This window comes from Ranitomeya variabilis, chromosome 4 (genome assembly GCF_051348905.1).
Source record: "Ranitomeya variabilis isolate aRanVar5 chromosome 4, aRanVar5.hap1, whole genome shotgun sequence".
NCBI lineage: Eukaryota > Metazoa > Chordata > Amphibia > Anura > Dendrobatidae > Ranitomeya > Ranitomeya variabilis.
Window position 1 is genome coordinate 149,287,697 of NC_135235.1, and position 20,038 is coordinate 149,307,734.

The window sequence follows — 20,038 nt, forward strand, 5'->3', positions numbered from 1 at the left end:
TGTGCCAGTCCTTACAAATGATGTTTTCTCCCCCCCCTTATCATGTCTACTCTTTCCCCACGATTTCTACACTCTCTCTAATAATACTTTGCATACACCCTTATACAGCATATAGGCATTTTCTACATTTTAATGATAACTTAATAAGAGACACAACTTATTTTAATATTTCATCACATAGCATGTGGCAAACAGATAAAACCCAAACAACTAGAAAAGATTATGAATGTTTCTCTCCAAAATGATAGTCAAGGAATTATTTTCTAGTTTCCTTCGAAGAGAGGACCATATATTTTGCTAGCCAAATAGCTGCAATGAGTCCACCTTAAGAGCTCACCCCTCCTCGTCCCCTCTCCGCTAGAATGACGTCACACTGGATACAGGGATCAGATAAATATGCTTATAGAGCAACTGTTGAGCCACAAGAGCACCAGAGGGGATCTGCAGAACAGCTCCCAGGTAGAACTTAATGCCTTGAAGGCTGTGTGACTAAACTAATACCTCTTACAGGCACAAAGGCTATTTTCTCTGCTAACTTTCTGCCTAGCGCTTAGCACTTTTTGACTGCCTCTAAACTGTGTTTGACAGTATGATGTCTGCATTTTGTGTGCCTGAGCTTACTGTGCCAGCTGGGACTTACAGCAACCCATTTGTTCACTAATCACAGGGGATCAGCTGTTTCAAAGCTCCAAACAGTCTGCATGGAGACAGATATAGCTGCTTGTAGCTCTGGACCATGACTATCTATCTGTAGGTTGTCTGCCTCACTCTCCAATATCTGCACTTTCTAGTCAATATGTATCTTAGTGGACACTGGAGTTTCTAGTTGTTCAATTTACTTATTAAAACGACCTTCCTGTAAATAAAGTTAACCCCCAACACACTTACCTTTAGGATAGTTCTGCTTTTAATGATCAATACTTCAAGTGGACACATAATTTATTCGTATGACTTTTCATAACTTCATGAGGTGAATTTCAGCATTACTGTCCATGAAGCTGCAATCCCAAAATTCTGCTTTGTGTTAGGAAACCTGAGCAAAATATGTGCTTAGATCAAATACCTTCATAATATGAGAACACCTTTTATGTATAATGTCAATAATATCTACAAAGGTTTTCATGTAGGCTTTTTTTAGACGTTTCATAAGCTGAGATGACTAAGAAACATACATATTTCTATCCAAATTGTCACCATGTCAGCAGTTTATAGCTTTCATCTAGACTTTTGTTGTATTAAACATAATTAAATAAAAATAGTTACAAATATTTTAAATAATATAATAAAACATATTATGTGGTGTACTCTGCAGTCCATTGGCCAGCAAAACTTAAATCTAACCATTTATATCAATACCGAATAACAGCTACCGTCTGTTGGACATCCACTTGTTCACAGTGTTAGCGAACTATCTCCATCAAAGCATGTTGTAGACAGCGCGTGCACACAAATGTGAGCAGATGATCTCTACAGGTTTCTTGTATATATTTTTGATTGTTGGCCGAGCATTGATTGAAAGTAGTGTATGTGCGCGCTCTTGGACGTCATTATCATTACCTTTAAATTAGACAAATTGATTTATACAAATGTAATCAGATAAATGGTTTAGCATTACTGCACTGCTATTTGCCAATCTATATCCATTATAAGAGAATATTCATATAAGGCAGGATTGTTACAGAGATTTCTGCTTCTCCCGCTTGTGAATGCAGGGCAAAGAAGAGACCTTTTAGTCTGAAATAAGTTGTCAGTGCCCTACAAATATTTCTAAAACCAAATAGAATAAAACACTTAATGGCTAGTAAAGATATAAAAGATCAGGTAAAGGAACAGTAATGTGTTGTCTGATATTTCTCACTGGAGAAATAAAATGTTACGATCTGCGTTATTTAATTTTATGATCTACATTGTTTTGAAAAGTTCACGTTATGTTTGTACCTGGGGCTGTTCTTTATTACACTCCTCTAATGAACGTCTACTTAATGTCGTAAAATAATTTAATGGTTGTCTGTAAATACAAGGTAATCGTGGCAAACATTTTCTTGCTTTCTTATATGACCAGAGGACCATCAGTTTTACATATAGTATAATTCAACAGCAAACCCATAAACCCACACCGAAGCCTATTTATGTACCTTGCTAAGACAGTGTGAAAATATACCCATATTTCAGGAAGGCCTGGACTCAACTTTCATGTTGCCTATCTGTAGACCTGATGGTCTGACCAGCTGCTCTGGACAGCTCGGAGGAGCTGTGTTCTGTGAGATCTGCTCCCTTGACTTCCTTCCTTGTGTGTGCCAGAAATGAATGCTGTCCTGTGAGATTGATTACACCAGCACCTGTCACATCATACATTCAGGCTGCCCGGTGTGACATGCCCCTAAAGCATGTCTCAAACCTGGACCTATAAAATTAATTTTAAAAAGGATCAGGCAATGCTGCTGTAAAAACGAAACATATGATGTGTTCAATCTAATAAATGTCCCATTTGACATTCAGGTTATCCAACCCTTAAATACAATTCATCATGAAGTTCTTATACTAATAAACTGTAAAGTTATTAAAGCTGCAATAATATTGCTTTTAGTAACAAAATCAGAATATTATTACAGTAATTGCATATGAACAATTCGGTGAACCTTATGTTCACAATAAAATTGTTTTCTATAGGAAAGCTAAAAATGAGGTCATCTGTACACCCTGTGCTAAACTGGGAAATAATAACACCTTGTTAGTTTAGTAACGCTATTGCCGGCGCCCCTGCATGGTTCCATTTCTCCCTCCATGCAGAGACGCAAGCAAACACATCACCCCAGCAGCGTGTTGTCCACAGTGTGCTGCCTGTTTCCATGTGTTGTGCATACTGCACTTCTTGGAGCACTGCACTCCTAGTGCACGCACACTCCTCAGCTCTTAAAGGGGCACCTGGTAAAATGCACCTAGTCAATGGATGGGAGGCATTTAGTAGAAGAGGCATCTTGCATAGAAGGCATCCTCCCCAATAAGGAGGTGAGTCGCCCGCCAGGGCAGTGGGGTACTCGGTACCAGGTCCGGTCTTCAAGGGGATGTCACGGTGGCTGCGACCCGGTCCGTGGCCCTGGGTGCCCAATTATTAGGGGAACGGTGTTTTAAGGGGTATTGTGAAAGTCTATTTTTGTGACCCCACCTGTGGTTCTCAGTCAGTAGGGACCGACGCCGCTTAAAGGGGTCCTCTGGGGTGATGGTATGGCGGCTAGATGGTGACGCTTCCCACAGGTGAAGCGGGGTCCCCAGGGCTCCCAAGGTGTGTGGCAAGGATGATGTATGCTGATGAATAAGTGGAGGACACAAGTTGTAAAGTCTTTTCCTGGTTTCCTGGTGTTAGAAGTCCACAGTCCAGGGTACCAGGCACAGGTGGTGATGTGGTCTGGCCGGCTTGGAGGCAAAGGTGACCCCTCTCCTAGGTGAGGTCCGTAAGCCTTCCTACTGTGCTAGCATGCGAGGTCCCCGCTGCCCGAAGCTTGCTGGCAAAGTCCTCTCACTCCTGTGTTGGGACAGGTACCTGTATGATGGGCAGCTTGAGCCGTTTAACAGGGTCACTATCACGACCCGGGCTCCTATGGTGCTGTCTCACCTCTAGGTGTGGTGTGGGCAAATTACATACAGTTTTAAGCCCTCCAGTTTCTGCGCTTCGGCTCTGAGGGTGCCCGGTCACAGTTCCCCTCTGAGTCCTTTTCCACTCCTGTGCTACTTCCTTCAATTGCTCCACTACATACAATAACCCCTCGGGTTCTCTTCCTTCCCAGGAGCCGCAGCTCAGTCCTGGCTGCATGGCTCCACTGTCTGCACTCTGTTCCAGACTTCCTTCTGTCTCAGTGTCTCTCTCCAACTAAACTGACTCCTCCTCCAGGCCAGAACACTTAAAGCTGGGGAAGCTCCCCTGAATCCGGGTCCTGAGCTTGCCCTCCTGGCTGTGTGTGTGTGTTGCATGTGTGTGCTTACCTGGTAAAGAGAATCCTCCCTGCCTCCAAGCATGATATCGCCCTCCCCGAAAGGAAGGCAACATCACTGTAACAACCGGTTTCCTGGGGTGTTACAGAGGTGCCAAGCAACAAAGTTTCATTAGGTAGTGTGGTAGTCCTGGTGTGGCCAGTGTTCCGAACTCGTAGTCCTGTTCATTGTGCAGCCAGTCCTGAACCTATAGTCCCTGGTCCTTGTGTGGCCAGTCCTGAACCCTGAAGCTGCTCTGGTGGTACCTGAACATATATCCAAGACATGTGTGTCTGAATATGTGCCTATTCTAGTATGCTGTGCATGCATATTGCTAAAACAAGTCTCCAAACCAGTCCTGAGTCTCCGTTTCAGTAACCATTCTGCAGGGGATCCAGAACCTAGTAGTTTGAATAGAGTCCTATCCACGTCTGCATACTTGACCTCTGGGGTCAGCAGCTGCAGTACCGAGGACTGCCTAGGAGTGGTACCTGGTGGCTACCTGTAGCTCAAGTATGACTCCACCATCAGGAGCTCAAGTGAACACTAGGTAGTTGCATACCTACCTCCTAGGTAAGCCCAACCCTGTGGCACAGTGGGTCCACGAACCATGTGCGCCATCTGCTTTCGCAACTGTAACAAGCTTCACATTTGCTGTCATTCTCTAGGTCTAATTTGAAATATTTGATTTCTAAGGAGTCCCAGATTTTGGCATGTCTCTTTGCTCTGCACTAACTGGACAAAAGAGAAGGCATTATGGTGGTTACTTGGGTAGCTGGAGATACATCAACTAATTTGGAGCATCTTTCAACTGAAGTATGGTTGGAGCTACCCAGCGACTTTGGCAGCGACACCTGTCACACAAACAAAGTTCACTAGGTGTCACTGCTACATTTCAGTGCATACAAATGAATGGGGGTCTCATTTTGACCCCAAGGGTATTACAGCTGTAAGAAAGAAGTCTCATGAAGTCCAACTGTGACAGATTGTTTGCTTGCTGAAGTACCCTTGGAGTCACAATGCGACCTTATTCACTGGTAAGGCGCTGTGATTTTTCAACGACTCCTAGTGAACTTTGGTTGAGTGTCAGATGTTGCAGCCAATGTTGTCATGTAGCCTAAGCCTAAGGGTTTATAAAATGTTAAATGTAAAATTTAAGTTGAATGCCAACTAATCCAATATCAGTACTCGACTGATGGCACTTTGCATGACTATAACTAGGGAATGCAAGTAGACTGCTCTCATCTCTGCTTATGAGGGTTTTGAGAACAAGGTAACAAGCAGACAGATTGCCATCAGCTATATCTACTGAACAGAAACAATAAAACTTAGAGAGAATATTAAGTTTGGATAACTCCACATGTTACCTGCCCTTAAAAGGCTTCAATCGACTGTGTACAAGTTGATCAGTCCTCAACTAAAGGCAGGTTCACATGGGCTGATACAAACTGTATAGAGACACAACTATCGAATATCATTGTTCTGTCCTCATAAAGCATGAATATGGTCAACAGCACAACCCCTGCTTACATGGGGAGAGGCGCTTCTGACCTGATTAAAAGACTTTCCCACAAGCTGATATCAATGACTGAGCTTTTATATTACCCATAGGTTTGCCCCTGTACTGCTTTTACAAATGGGTCTGGAAACAAGCATTGATCAACTTATCTGTAATCTTTAAGGCTCACATAAAAAAAACAATTGGCCAATAGATGCACATTTTGTTAATTCATTTGCTGTTGAACTGTATGTTTACATAGACCAAAAATCAGAAAGTAGGATTGAACGCTCATTTGCTGATTATTGGCCTGTGTGAAAGAGGCTTTAGCAGGGTCCCCTGAAGATGCATAAGTGGGGGACTCTATAAATTCTGTATACTATAATAGAGTATTTCCACATTAGAGCTCTTGAGATCCTGGAACACGTTATGATGCATTAGGAGTTTTGTCATCTTGTTTGCACATTTCCTTTAATAGAACTGGGCCTTCTGAGCTCCTCTCTATCTTTCTATGGTCCACTTAGGCCTTATTCGCACAACCGTGCTTCACACAGATGTAACACGGATGCCATCCATGTTGCATCTTTTTAAGCCTTAAAATTATCTCTTTGAAATATGAAATGATCGTTCACGGTTACCAGCAGTCTCCAATTCTTTTATTTCATATGATTGTCATGGGAAAAGGGCCACATAATATAATGTGTCTGTATCGTTGGATAGCACAAACACAATAAAATAGGACATGTGACTAAGGTCTTAAAGCAGGGGTGGGGAACCTCAGGCCCCCAGGGCCATTTACGGCCCTCGGTGACCTTTTATCAGGCCCCCGAGCAGATTCTCAGGGACCGCATTTTTGGGCAGGGAGGTGTATTTTGATTACAACCAGCTGATTAATTTCTTCTTGCCCTGTTAGCACACACACACAGTGTTCACTACTGAACACTGAAGGGCATGCAATGAAAGATTACATCTTGAAACCAGTGCCAGAGTCAGGATGTACTTTGTGGGCGGAGTTTGTACGGCCCCCAAAGGATGGTATAAATATCCAAATGGCCCTTCGCAGAAATAAGATTCCCCACCCCTATCTTAAGGGATTAAAATAATACATCTTATCAGCACTTGTGAATATTTTTATTCTCAAATTTGGAATCATGTATGATAAAAGAGTGATAATATGGGCTGAAATTTTGGGGGTGGTGATCACAATGAAAAACACTTCAACCTGTCTCCAGCCTTTGTAGAGTTCCTAAATCTAGGAAACATACAAATCCAATAAAGGTACCCATACACATTAGACAAAAGTTATATAATGAATGTTGTCAAACACAACGAATGTTCATCTGGTGAAATTTCACAATGAGTGATCTTCTGAACCAGCTAATGGCACGTCAGCATCATCTGAAAATAAGTCACCTGATACTTACTTTCCAAAGTATAATCTGAAAGACTGTTCCCAGAATATTCCTACAGCTTTCTCAAAAAACTTTTGTTCATTGTTTGCCCATGGTCTATGAACATGATTGCTCAATCTGAATGGCTGTGTGAGCTAATCTGAACTGTGTGAATGTGTATGGCTGCATCAGTGTAATATTCTTTCACCAGCTAATAACTTGTTCAATCTTCTATCTTATATGTATGGCACTTCTACTAACACCAATGTTGGCTTAAAACAATCAGACATGATGGCATGCTATATTTGTGCACGCCTTGTACCACGTATAGCAATATTTGAAACTCATGCTACTCTAGGCATTAGACTCTGAATACATCCCATTAACCCCTTAACCCTCCCTAGGCTGTTTTCAACTTCCTGACTGACCAGTCCATTTTTTTCAATTCTGATCAATGTCAATTTATGAGGTAACAACGTTGGAGCGCATCAACAGATCCCACCGATTCTGACAATGTTCTCTCATGACATATTGTACTTCATGTTAGTGGTACAATCTGTTCATTACAACTTGCATTTATTTGTGAAAATATCGAAAATTTTGAAAATTTTGCAATTTTCAAACTTTTAATTTTTGTGGCATTAGAGAGTTATGTCACTCAAAATAATTACCATAATAAATAACATTCCCACATGTTTACTTTACATCAGCTCAATTTTTTTGTTAGAAGGTTGGAAGGGTTAAAAGTTGACCAGCGATTTCTCATTTTTACAACAACATTTGCAAAACCATTGTTTTTAGGGACCACATGACAATTGATTTGACTTTGAGGTGTCAAAACCATATACACATTTTATTAATCCTTCAGGTGCTTCACTGGAATTAATGGAATGCACTTTTTTCACAATAATTTTACTTTAGACTCAAGTCTTTATATTTTCACAAGAGAAACAGGAGAAAATGGACCTCAACATTTAATGTGCAATTTTTCATGAGTCATGAGTGTAATGCAACTGTTGAGCAGTTGCGCTCAGCCACCACCAGGGGGCGCTGTAACGGAAAAAAAGGGTCACACTTACTGTGTAACACTTCGGTGTAGAAGTGCAGGTGACCACCAGGAGGCAGCAGAGTAGTCAGACAGGCCGAAGTCAGCAACAAATAGGGAGATAAAGTACCGGAGGTCACATCAAAGCATGAGGTCAGAGACGAGCCAAAAGTCAGAGCCAGACGGGAGCGTGGTATCCAAAACGTGAGATGGAATGTCAAGGTACGAACCAGAGGGTCAAAAGCCAGTTGGGGAATGCAGTACCAGAGACAGAAAAACTGAAGGCAGAGTTCAGAGTTCAAGCTGAGTCAAACACTGTAGAGAAATCACCAAACGTACACTGAGTTAGGGATAAGGGACAGGTCAGACACATACATGGGAAGCCAGAGGTGGAAGGATCACTAGGGTATACGGATGAGCTGCTCTAGCCAAGCACCAGAACTATCACTAACACAGGTAACTAGAAATAGCACCAAGAAATAGCTGCCCAAAAACCAAAGAGAGACAGGAAAAGTTAACCCCTCCATGACCAGGCCAGGGAAAGAGAAACAAGAAGCAAACCCCGACCTGGATCATGACAATGAGTACCCTGATACCCCATATGTGGGGGAAAACTACTGTTTGGGTGCACAGCAGGGCTCAGAAGGGAAGGAGCAACATTTGACTTTTTGAATGTAAAATTTGCTGGAATCATTAGTAGATGCCATGTCGCATTTGGAGAGCCTCTGATGTGCCAAAAGAGTGGAAATCCCCCCACAAGTGACCGAATTTTGGAAGCTAAACCCCTCAAGTACTGTATCTATATGTGTGGTGAGCACCATGAACCCACAAGTGCTTCACAGAATTTTACAACGTTGATCTCTGAGAATTAAAAAAAAATTACTTTTCCCACAAAACATTGTTTTACCCTACATTTTTCATTTTTACAATGATAGCAAGAAAAAATAGACTCCAAAATTTGTTGTACAATTTCTCCTGAGCACACCAATATCCTATATTTGGTCAAAAACTACTATTAAGGCACAGTGCAAATCTCAGTAGGGAAAAAGCATCATATTGGAGTTCAGATTTTGCTGGACTGGCTTGAGGGTACCAGAACAGCGGAACCCCCATAAGTGACCCCCAATTTTACAAACCACACCTCTCAATGAATTCATATGTGATGCAGTGATCATATATTGACACGACAGGTGTTATACAGAATTTTATACCATGGAGCAGTGAAGTAAAAATAATTATATTTTTACAACTAAAATATTGTTTTAGCCCGAGATTTTACATTTTCACACTGGGAAATGGGTAAATTGGCATCAAAATTTGTCCCACAATTCCTGCTGATGGCAGAAATACAACATATGTGCCTGTATAGCACTGCTTTGCCACACGTTGAGACTCGGAGGGGACAGAGCGCTGTTTACCGTATATACTCGATTATAGGCCAACGTAAGTATAAGCTGAGGCACCTAATTTAACCACAAAAAACTGGGAAAACTTATTGACTCAAGTATAAGCCGGGCATGCATTGTCCCCTCATCCCTATCATAGTCTGCATGGCTCCTAGTTCCTATCCTGGTATGCATGGCTCTTTATCCCTATCCTGGTATTCATGGCTCTTCATCCCTATCCTTGTATGCATGGCTCCTCATTCCTATCATTGTATGCATGGCTACCCATCCCTATCCTTGTATGCATGGCTCTTCATCCCTATCCTTGTATGCATGGCTCTTCATCCCTACTGTCACCACTATAACAGAGAAATGAACATTCACTGCTATCGCACAGGCATTAGCCGCAGCAGCTGGCTTTTGCCTCCTGTGACCCACTGCTCTGCCGCTGCTGTTCTTCCTCCCACTCCATCTTCTGGGACCCTCACCTGAGTATAAGCTGAGGGGGCGTGTTCAGAAAAAAAAAGTGCTGAAAAACTCGGCTTATACTCGAGTATGTACGGTACCTCTTGGAGCACAGATTTTCCTAGAATATTTTGCAGACTCCATATACAGAGCCCATAAGTGCTAGCAGAGCAGAAACCCCCCTCAAGTGACCCCATTTTTGGAAATTATACCCCTTTGGGAATTTATCTACAGATATAGTAATGATTTGGACTCCATGGGTGTTTTCCAGAAACAAGTAGTAGTGGATGTTGCTGAGTGAAAATTGCAAAATGCCACTGTAATGCCCACTAACTTGTAGTCACCAGTACGTTGTAGTACCCAATATGATGTGATGCCAAGCTCATGCTTCTGGAGACATGTGAATGCTAATTGAGGTTTTGGCACACTGTGAAACTCAGAAGGTAAGGGGTATTTGGACTTGGGAGCGCAGAATTTGCTGAATTTCTTTTAGGGTCTGAGGAGCTACAGTACTTTTCCAGAGCCTTTGTATTACCAGTCACATGGAAGCCCACTATATTTCTGACCTGAGTGGAACATTTTTTTTTGTGGATTGAGTTGAAGCTTTTGTTGGGAATATTTTGCATAACATTTGGAATTACATTTATCCAGTGCTCTACGCTGAGCACTTATGTTGCAGTTTTCATCCAAATCTGATGTGATTCAGATGAAACCCACGAGGGAGCTACTCACTATAATAAGGCAACAGAGTAACTGTTGACTCCGTCTGGCCTCCGTTCAGTGGTCTCATCTTCAGAAGTGCTGAAAACTGTGGCTGACCGCACATTTATGCGCGACCAAAAAGGTGGACATGACTGGGTCATAGGCCAGACAGTGCCTCCATCTGCCTCATTATAGGGATCTTATGTCAGGGCTTTTGTCTGAATCACGTATTTCAGAGATTTACATGTAAACCTCTGTGTAGGCGCTCAACGCAGAGCGCAGGATCAATGTGAGTAGAGCCTTACTTAATCTCTGAGAGGCAGAAAGAATAACTCAACAGCAGGTGAAGAATTGGATTTATTTATTTTTTACACCATTGCTCGTGTGGTCTTTTGGCCCGAGGTTACCATAGAGACCATTGGCACAATGCAAACTCCCTCTGCATTGCCCCTCGATGTTGCTGTCACTATTATATATGTTATGTATATCTATATATATATAATTATCTAAGGGTTTTTCTGTCTGTCTGTCTGTCTGTCTGTCCTGGAAATCCCGCGTCTCTGATTGGTCGAGGCCGCCAGGCACAGCATGGCGACGATGATGTCATAAAGGTTGCCTCGACCAATCAGCGACGGGCACAGTCTGCCGCGAATTCGCCTCGACCAACCAGCAACGGGCACAGTATCGACGTAGATGTCATAATGGTTGCCATGGCGATGATGATGTCATAAAGGTTGCCTCGACCAATCAGCGACGGGCACAGTCTGCCGCGAATTCTGGAATCATGATTGTCCATATACTACGGGGACATGCATCCTACAAGCCTATCCTTAAAAGAGTTATCCAATCTTTATAATATGAAGGCTTATCCTTTGATAAGCTATCAATATTAGATCAGTTGAGGTTCAACTATCGACATGGCGACTATTCAAATTACTGCAGCCTTGTTCCAATGAAGTGAATAGAGCAGCATTGCAATATCTTGAACAGCCTCTAAGAAAATTACATTGCAGATGAACACAAACAGCATGTAAGTTCTTGTCAACATTGAGGCAGCCTGTCTGCAAGTGGATGTGGAGCGCCCCCAGTCACAGGGCCGCGGGGTACTTGGTACCAGGCCTCTCTGTCTCGGTCCTGGGGTTGTCACGGTGGCTAGACCCGGTCCGTGACCCTGCTAAGGGGCGTCCAATGAAAGGTGTGATGATGATGCGTGGTGCAAGGTGCCATGAATAACGAGGACACAGGGTTGCAGTCTCTTTACCTCTTTACTGAAGTCTTCGGGATCCGCAATCCAGAGCACTGCTAACAGGGCTGGCTGAGACCAGCCGGTCCGAAGGCACATCCAGAGTTCCCTTTGCAGGTGGAAATCAGTGCCTACCTTCTAGTGCCTGTGTGTTGTAGTACCTCCCTGCTGAGCACCACGGGATAGTCCTCACAACTGTTGTGTCTGTTTCTGATGTTCTTTCTCTCTCCGTCCCCCAGATGATTTGGCTAGGACGCACCGGTATGACGGGGTAGGCCTGGAGTTATTTTATAGGGACCCTAGAGACGCCCCTCTCCCACAATTGCCTCCGTTGTCTGCTTAGGTGATTTAGGTGAGACAGCCAACCTAAAGTCAACTGCCCTGCCGCTGTTTGAAGTAATGCTTGGAGCCCAATACTTCCTCGGCGTTCCGGCCACCGGCTACGTGCCTCAGTAGGATGTTGCCGATCTCGGGGCACAACTCCTACTGGTTCTATTCTCCTTTGTGCTGTGATCTCGTTTCTCACTTCTCCACAATAAGCCTCGCTTCGTGTCCTTTCTTAAGATACCGCCGCAATGAAGTGCAGGCGCGGTTCCGTAACGATCTGTCCTTTTCGCTAGGCCTCTGTCAGGATCCCACCCCTGACAGGGACCCCCCTGAATCTTCCCAAGCAACCTCTTCTCTCACTAGGTGTTGCCTGGGCAAAACCCAGTCAGCTTTCTGCCTAACTTCCTATCCAGCCCCCAGTTTTACCAGATTGTGAGGAGTGGCCTAATACATAGAACCCTTTGCTCCCCCTGGTGGCCAGAGTGTGAAGTGTAATGTGTGACTGTGATACCTGGTCAGGTGAACTCCTTAAGTGCCATCAGACGTACCATCACTCCCCTTAGTGGCGGAGCGTCAGTACTGCAACGACCAGGACTCTGGGGCACTGCAGAAGCCCCTCCGTTGTGCGTCAAACAGCTGATGGGAGAGGGTGCCAATAGTTGGACCTCACATGTCACTCACAAATTAGATACATGCGACACCTACATTACTCACATATTAGAAACATGTCACACACATCACTTGCACATTAAATATATGCTTTACCCACTCACACATTAGGTACATGCCGAACACAAGTCACTCACAAGTTAGATACAGGACTTACATAAGTCTCTCATACGTCAGTTACATGACACACACATGTCACTCCCACCCTAAATACATACCATAGACAATTCACTCACACATTAGATACATGCCGCGCACACGTCACTCACAAATTAGATATATGATGCACACATGTCACTCACAAATCATACACATGCTACACACATCACTCACACATTAAATACATGCTGTACCCACATCACTCACACGTTAGATACACGCTGAACACAACTCACTCACACATTAGAAATAGGATGTACAAGTCACTCACACATTAGATACATGCCACACACGTCACTCCCACCTTAAATACATGCCAAAGACTATTCACTGACACATTAGACACATGACGCACACCTCACTCACAAATTAGATAAATGATGAACACATGTCACTCACACATCATAATCAAGCCTCACACATCATTCACACGTTAGATACATGCCACACAAACATCAGTCACACATTAAATACCTGCTGTACCAAAGTTACTCACTCATTAGATACATGCCGCACAGAAGTCATTCACACATTCGATATACGACGCACACACATCACTTACATATCAGATACTTGCCAGACACATCATTCATACAGTAGATAAATGTCACACACATCACACCCAGCTTAAATACATGCCTAAGGCTTCTTTCAGACTTCCGTCGGTACGGGGCCGTCACGAAGCGTCGGTGCGACGTACCGACAGAAGTGTGTGAAATTTTGAGTGACATAAGCAGCGGACGCAGTGTTTCAACGCTCCCTTGAACGCTCCCTTGAACGTTTTTTCGATACGACGGCCCGCCAAATACCGACGCATCCAGTGCACGACATATGGAATGTGTGTCCATACGTCGCGATGCGTCGGTAATACAAGTCTATGTGAAAGAAAACGCATCCTGTGGGCAACTTTGCAGGATGAGTTTTTTCACAAATTGACGCATTGTGACGGTTAGCTGAAAACGTAAGTGTGAAAGAAGCCTTAGACAATTCACTCACACATTAGATACATGCCATGAACATGCCACTCACAAATTATATATGACACACAAACGTCACTCACACATCAGATACATGCCACATATAAGTCACTCATATATCAGATACATACCACACACACATTAGATATATGCAGCAGACACATTACTCACACCTCAAAAACATGTCGTGGATAACTCACTCACACATCAGATACATGCCGTGCACACGTCACTCACAAATTATGTATATTACCTACCCTCATCACTCACACATTAGATATGTCACTCATACATTATATATATGTCACATTCTCATCAGTCACGCATCAAATACGTGCCACACACATGTTACTCCCACCTTAACCCCTTAACCCCCCAAGGGTGGTTTGCACGTTAATGACCGGGCCAATTTTTACAATTCTGACCACTGTCACTTTATGAGGTTATAACTCTGGAACGCTTCAACGGATCCTGATGATTCTGACACTGTTTATTCACGATATATTGTACTTCATGATAGTGGCAACATTTCTTTGATATTACCTGCGTTTATTTGTGAAAAAAATGGAAATTTGGCTAAAATTTTGAAAATTCCGTAATTTTCCAACTTTGAATTTTTATGCCCTTAAATCACAGAGATATGTCACACAAAATACTTAATAAGTAACATTTCCCACATGTCTACTTTACATCAGCACAATTTTGGAACCAACATTTTTTTTTTGATAGGGAGTTATAAGGGTTAAAAGTTGACCAGCAATTTCTCATTTTTACAACACCATTTTTTTTAGGGACCACATCACATTTGAAGTCACTTTAAGGGGTCTATATGCTAGAAAATACCCAAGTGTGACACCATTCTAAAAACTGCACATCTCAAGGTGCTCAAAGCCACATTCAAGAAGTTTATTAACCCTTCAGGTGTTTCACAGGAATTTTTGGAATGTTTAAAAAAAAATGAACATTTAACTTTTTTCACAAAAAATTTACTACAGCTCCAATTTGTTATATTTTATGAAGGGTAACAGGAGAAATTGGACCCCAAAAGTTGTAAAATTTGTCCTGAGTACGCCTAAACATTGAAACCCCCCACAAGTGACACCATTTTGGAAAGTAGACCCCCTAAGGAACTTATCTAGATGTGTAGTGAGCACTTTGACCCACCAAGTGCTTCACAGAAGTTTATAATGTAGAGCCATAAAAATAAAAAATCATATTTTTTCACAAAAATGATCTTTTTGCCCCCAATTTTTTATTTTCCCAAGGGTAACAGAATAAATTGGACCCAAAAAGTTGTTGTAAAATTTGTCCTGAGTACGCTGATACCCCACATGTGGGGGTAAACCACTGTTTGGGCGCATGGCAGAGCTCGGAAGGGAAGGAGCACCATTTGACTTTTCAATGCAAAAATTGACTGGAATTGAGATGGGACGCCATGTCCCATTTGGAGAGCCCCTGATGTACCTAAACAATGAAACCCCCCACAAGTGATACCATTTTGGAAAGAAGACCCCCTAAGGAACTTATCTAGATGTGTTGTGAAAACTTTTAACCTCCAAGTGTTTCACTACATTTAATAACGCAGAGCCATGAAAATAAAAATGCTTTTTTTTCCACAAAAATTATTAGTTGGCCCCAGTTTTGTATTTTCCCAAGGGTAACAGGAGAAATTGGACCCCAAAAGTTGTTGTCCAATTTGTCCTGAGTACACTGATACCCCATATGTGGGAGGGAACCATCGTTTGGGCGCATGGCAGAACTAAGAAGGGAAGGAGCGCTGTTTGGAGTGCAGACTTAGATGGATTGGTCTGCAGGTGTCATGTTGCATTTGCAGAGCCCCTGATGTACCTAAACAGTAGAAACCCCCCACAAGTGACCCCATATTGGAAATTTTTTAGCCCCCAGTTTTGCATTTTCCCAAGGGTAACAGGAGAAATTGGACATGAAAGGTTGTTGTCCAATTTGTCCTGAGTATGCTTATACTCCATATGTTGGGGTAAACCCCTGTTTGCGCGCACGGGAGGGCTCGGAAGGGAAGGAGCACTGTTTTACTTTTTCAACGCAAAATTGGCTGGAATTGAGATCGGATACCATGTCGCGTTTGGAGAGCCCCTGATGTGCCTAAACAGTGGAAACCCCCCAATTCTAACTGAAACCCTAACCCAAACACACCACTAACCCTAATCTCAACCATAGCCCTAACCACACCCCTAACCCTAATCCCAACTCTAATCCCAACCGTAAATGTTATCCAAACCCTAACTTTAGCCCCAACCCTAACTCTAACTTTAGCCCCAACCCTAACCCTAACTTTAGCCCCAACCCTAACCCCAACCTGAACTGTAGCCCTAACCCTAACTTTAGCCCCAACCCTAACCCTAACTTTAGCCCCAACCCTAACCCTAACTTTAGCCCCAACCCTAACCCTAACGATAATGATAAAATGGAAATAAATATATTTTTTAAAATTTTATTACTTTTTCCTAACTAAGAGGGTGATGAAGGGGGGTTTGATTTACTTTTCTAGAGGTTTTTTAGCGGATTTTTATGATTGGCAGCTGTCACACACTAAAAGACGCTTTTTATTGCAAAAAATAATTTTTAGATCTCCACATTTTGAGAGCTATAATTTTTCATATTTTGGTCCACAGAGTCATGTGAGGTCTTGTTTTTTGCGGGACGACTTGACATTTTTATTGGTACCATTTACGGGCTTGTGACATTTTTTGTTCACTTTTTATTCCGATTTTTGTGAGGCAGAATGAACAAAAAACAGCTATTCATGAATTTCTTTTGGGGGGGCGCTTATACCGTTCCACGTTTGGTAAAATTGATATAGCAGTTTAATTCTTCAGGTCAGAGGGATTACAGCGATACCTCATTTATATCATTTTTTAATGTTTTGGCGCTTTTATACGATAAAAACTATTTTATATAAAAAATAATTATTTTGCATAGCTTTATTCTGAGGACTGTAACTTTTTTATTTTTTGCTGATGATGCTGTATGGCGGCTCGTTTTTTGCGGGACAATATGACGTTTTTGGCGGCACCATGGTTATTCATATCCCTATTTTTGATTACGTGTCATTCCACTTTTTGTTCGGCGGCATGATAATAAAGTGCTGTTTTTTGCCTTGGGTTTTTTTTTTTTTTACGGTGTTCACTGAAGGGGTTATCTAGTGGGAAAGTTTTATAGGTCGGGTCGCTACTGACACGGCAATTCTAAATATGTGTACTTTTATTGTTTTTTTTTTATTTAAAGAGATGTATTTATTGGAACAATATTTTTTTTTCTTTATTTAGGAATTTTATTTATTTATTTTTTTACACATGTAAATATTTTTTTTTTTTACTTTTTTACATTGCCCCAGGGGGGACATCATATTATAGTGACAGATCGCTGATCTGACACTGCAGTGCACTGTGTCAGATCAGCGATCACACAGGCACTGCAGGGAGGCTTCCCGGCGCCTGCTCTGGGCAGGCGCTTGGAAGCCACCTCCCTGCAGGACCCGGAAGGCCCCCCCGCAGCCATTTTGGATCCGGGCCTGCAGGGAGGAGGAGGTAGGAGACCCTCGGAGCAATGCGATCACATCGCGTTGCTCCGAGGGTCTCGGGGAAGCATGCAGGGAGCCCCATCCCTGCACGATGCTTCCCTATGAATGCTGCGATCATCTTTGATCGCAGTGTGCTGGGGGTTAATGTGCCAGGAGCGGTCCGTGACTGCTCCTGGCACATAGTGCCGGATGTCGGCTGTGATAGTCAGCTGACACCTGGCTGCGATCGGCTGTGCTCTCCCTGTGAGCACAGCCGATCGACTATGACGTACTATTCCATCACTGGGAATTAATTCCCAGGTCAACTCGACGGGATAGTACGTCATATGGGATAAAGGGGTTAAAGGGGTTTTCCCATGAACAAAAGTTAATTTTAATCAATAGATCTTGGAATAATAATAAGTTCCACAATTGGATGTGTTTAAATAAAATGTTCCTGTGCTGAGATAATATAAATGTGCCCCTGCTGTGTACTGTGTAATGTAATGTGTAATGTCTGGCCATGCAGAGTCGTGGTCTGATCTTATCACAGCTCCTGGGCAGGGCAGGGACGCAAAAAGCTATACAGAAGGGACAGCAGGGGATCACAGGTGATTCTTTTTTAGGTAAAACATTTTTCCTGTCTGTTTTCAATCAATGTTTTACTTCAAAGAAAAAATCTTTTGTGATGCCCTGCTGTAATGTCTGTATCTCTTTTGCTTTCCCCACTGCCCAGGAGCTGTGGTATGATTAGACCATGTTCCTGCACGGTCAGACACAGCCATTACACAGTACACAACAGAGGCACATTTATAAGATTGGCGGTAATTCAAAAGAAAAAAGGAACGCAGCACTCACCGGAGTTGGAGAGGATAAGTCTTCTTTATTTAGAACTTGTAGCAGTACATGTTCACGGCACGGGGGAGTAGAAGGTGAGGAGCGTGTGAGGCAAGAGGGACAACGGCCGTTTCGCGCTGAACGGTAGCGCTTCTACGGGTCCAGTTGGACCCGTAGAAGCGCTACCGTTCAGCGCGAAACGGCCGTTGTCCCTCTTGCCTCACACGCTCCTCACCTTCTACTCCCCCATGCCGTGAACATGTACTGCTACAAGTTCTAAATAAAGAAGACTTATCCTCTCCAACTCCGGTGAGTGCTGCGTTCCTTTTTTCTTTTGAATTACCGCCAGCTCAATTACTTGCTTTCATACGCTAGCACCTCCGTTGGTAAGCACGCTGGATGCAGTGCATATGTCCGATTTGTCCTCTAGTTCAAGAGTGGTGCCACTTCACTTTTTTCTTATTTCTTTGGTTGGACATTTATAAGATTATCTCAGCACAGGGACATTTCATTTAAGCACATCTAATTGTGGAAATTATTATTATTACAAGATCTATTGATTAAAATGAACTTTTGTTCATGGGAAAAACGCTTTAAATACATGCCATAGACAATTCATTCACACATCAGATATATGCCGCACACACGTCATTCACAAACGAGATACAGTACATGCTGCAAACTCTTTACTCACATATTAGATACAAGCTGTACCCACTCGTACAATATACACATGCCACACACTATCCTGAAAGGTGGTGGTTTTGCTTTTCTGACAGTTAGGACGGGATGTCAAAAAATTATCCCTGTAAACAGGTGCCTCCCCTGCAGCCTGCCCTGGCACCGTAGGTAGCATGTAAAAGCACACTTGGGCTTATTCGTCTTATTAAATCATAATTAAATGGTTTTGTATTAAGTTATTTGTAGAGACTACAGCAAGCTACGACTGTTGTCTGTTGTCTCACAAGTCATTCACTGACCATAAAATGCAACTACGTCATAATTTCCAAGTTATGATGTACGGCTGGTTGTTGCAATAGAAATAAGTAACTGCAACCAGTGGATTATGACAGAATGACATCATCTACACAATCTCAGTGATTAGTGCATCATTTAATTAACAGCCTAATGGTATTCGACATCTGCTTCCCAAATAATGAAATAGTCTATTGAAATGTTTATTATAGGGACTGGCAACAAGTCACAAAAATAGACAGAAAAACAAAAATACATGCACTTATTGAGAACTGATTAGTGTGAAGAGGATCAAGCTATAAATTGCTATATAAAATTCTAATAATTAGATGACTTGAATTAATATAAATTAAATATTAACATAATTCATAAGAATGTAATGTAACTGCATTTTACATCTATATTACAGCCACAGCACCCAGATCTGCAGTTCTTCTGAACCGAATATGCACTAACCTAAGCTTCTATGTTTGGTTCATTTCAGCCGTAATCGTAACCAAATCTGCATTGTGTAACAGTGGACTAAGGTTGGCCCACAAACATAGGTTCTAGCCCCATTACACAGGCATCCCAATTAGGGCATTATAGCAGAGACTTGAGCCATCAATTCACATACATTGTTAATCGAAAAAGCATAAGAATCTTTCCATTATGGGTGATCTTAGCTATTTCTCAAAATCAACTACCCATTCAAACCATTGTTAGCACACCCCAATCAAAATAAGGCTATGTTTACCCTTTTTTGAAGAGTTCAAAAATTGTGAGGTTTTTCAAGCAGACACCAATTCAAGAAGCTTTCCTTTTTGGGAAGTTTTTATAGGAGTTTTTTTTTAATTTCTTGAAGCGGTTCTGAAGAGT

General features: G+C 42.4%; 1 protein-coding gene across 2 annotated transcripts in view; it reads left to right on the forward strand.

Annotated features, from left to right (window-relative positions):
- The first annotated feature begins 412 nt into the window (after positions 1-412).
- Positions 413-20,038, forward strand: part of LDB3 (LIM domain binding 3) — a 291,111-nt gene continuing 271,485 nt past the window's right edge. For both annotated transcript variants that reach the window (XM_077259320.1, XM_077259319.1), the window contains exon 1: positions 413-459. The gene's annotated coding sequence lies outside the window, so the exon portion shown is untranslated. The remainder of the gene's footprint in view (positions 460-20,038) is intronic.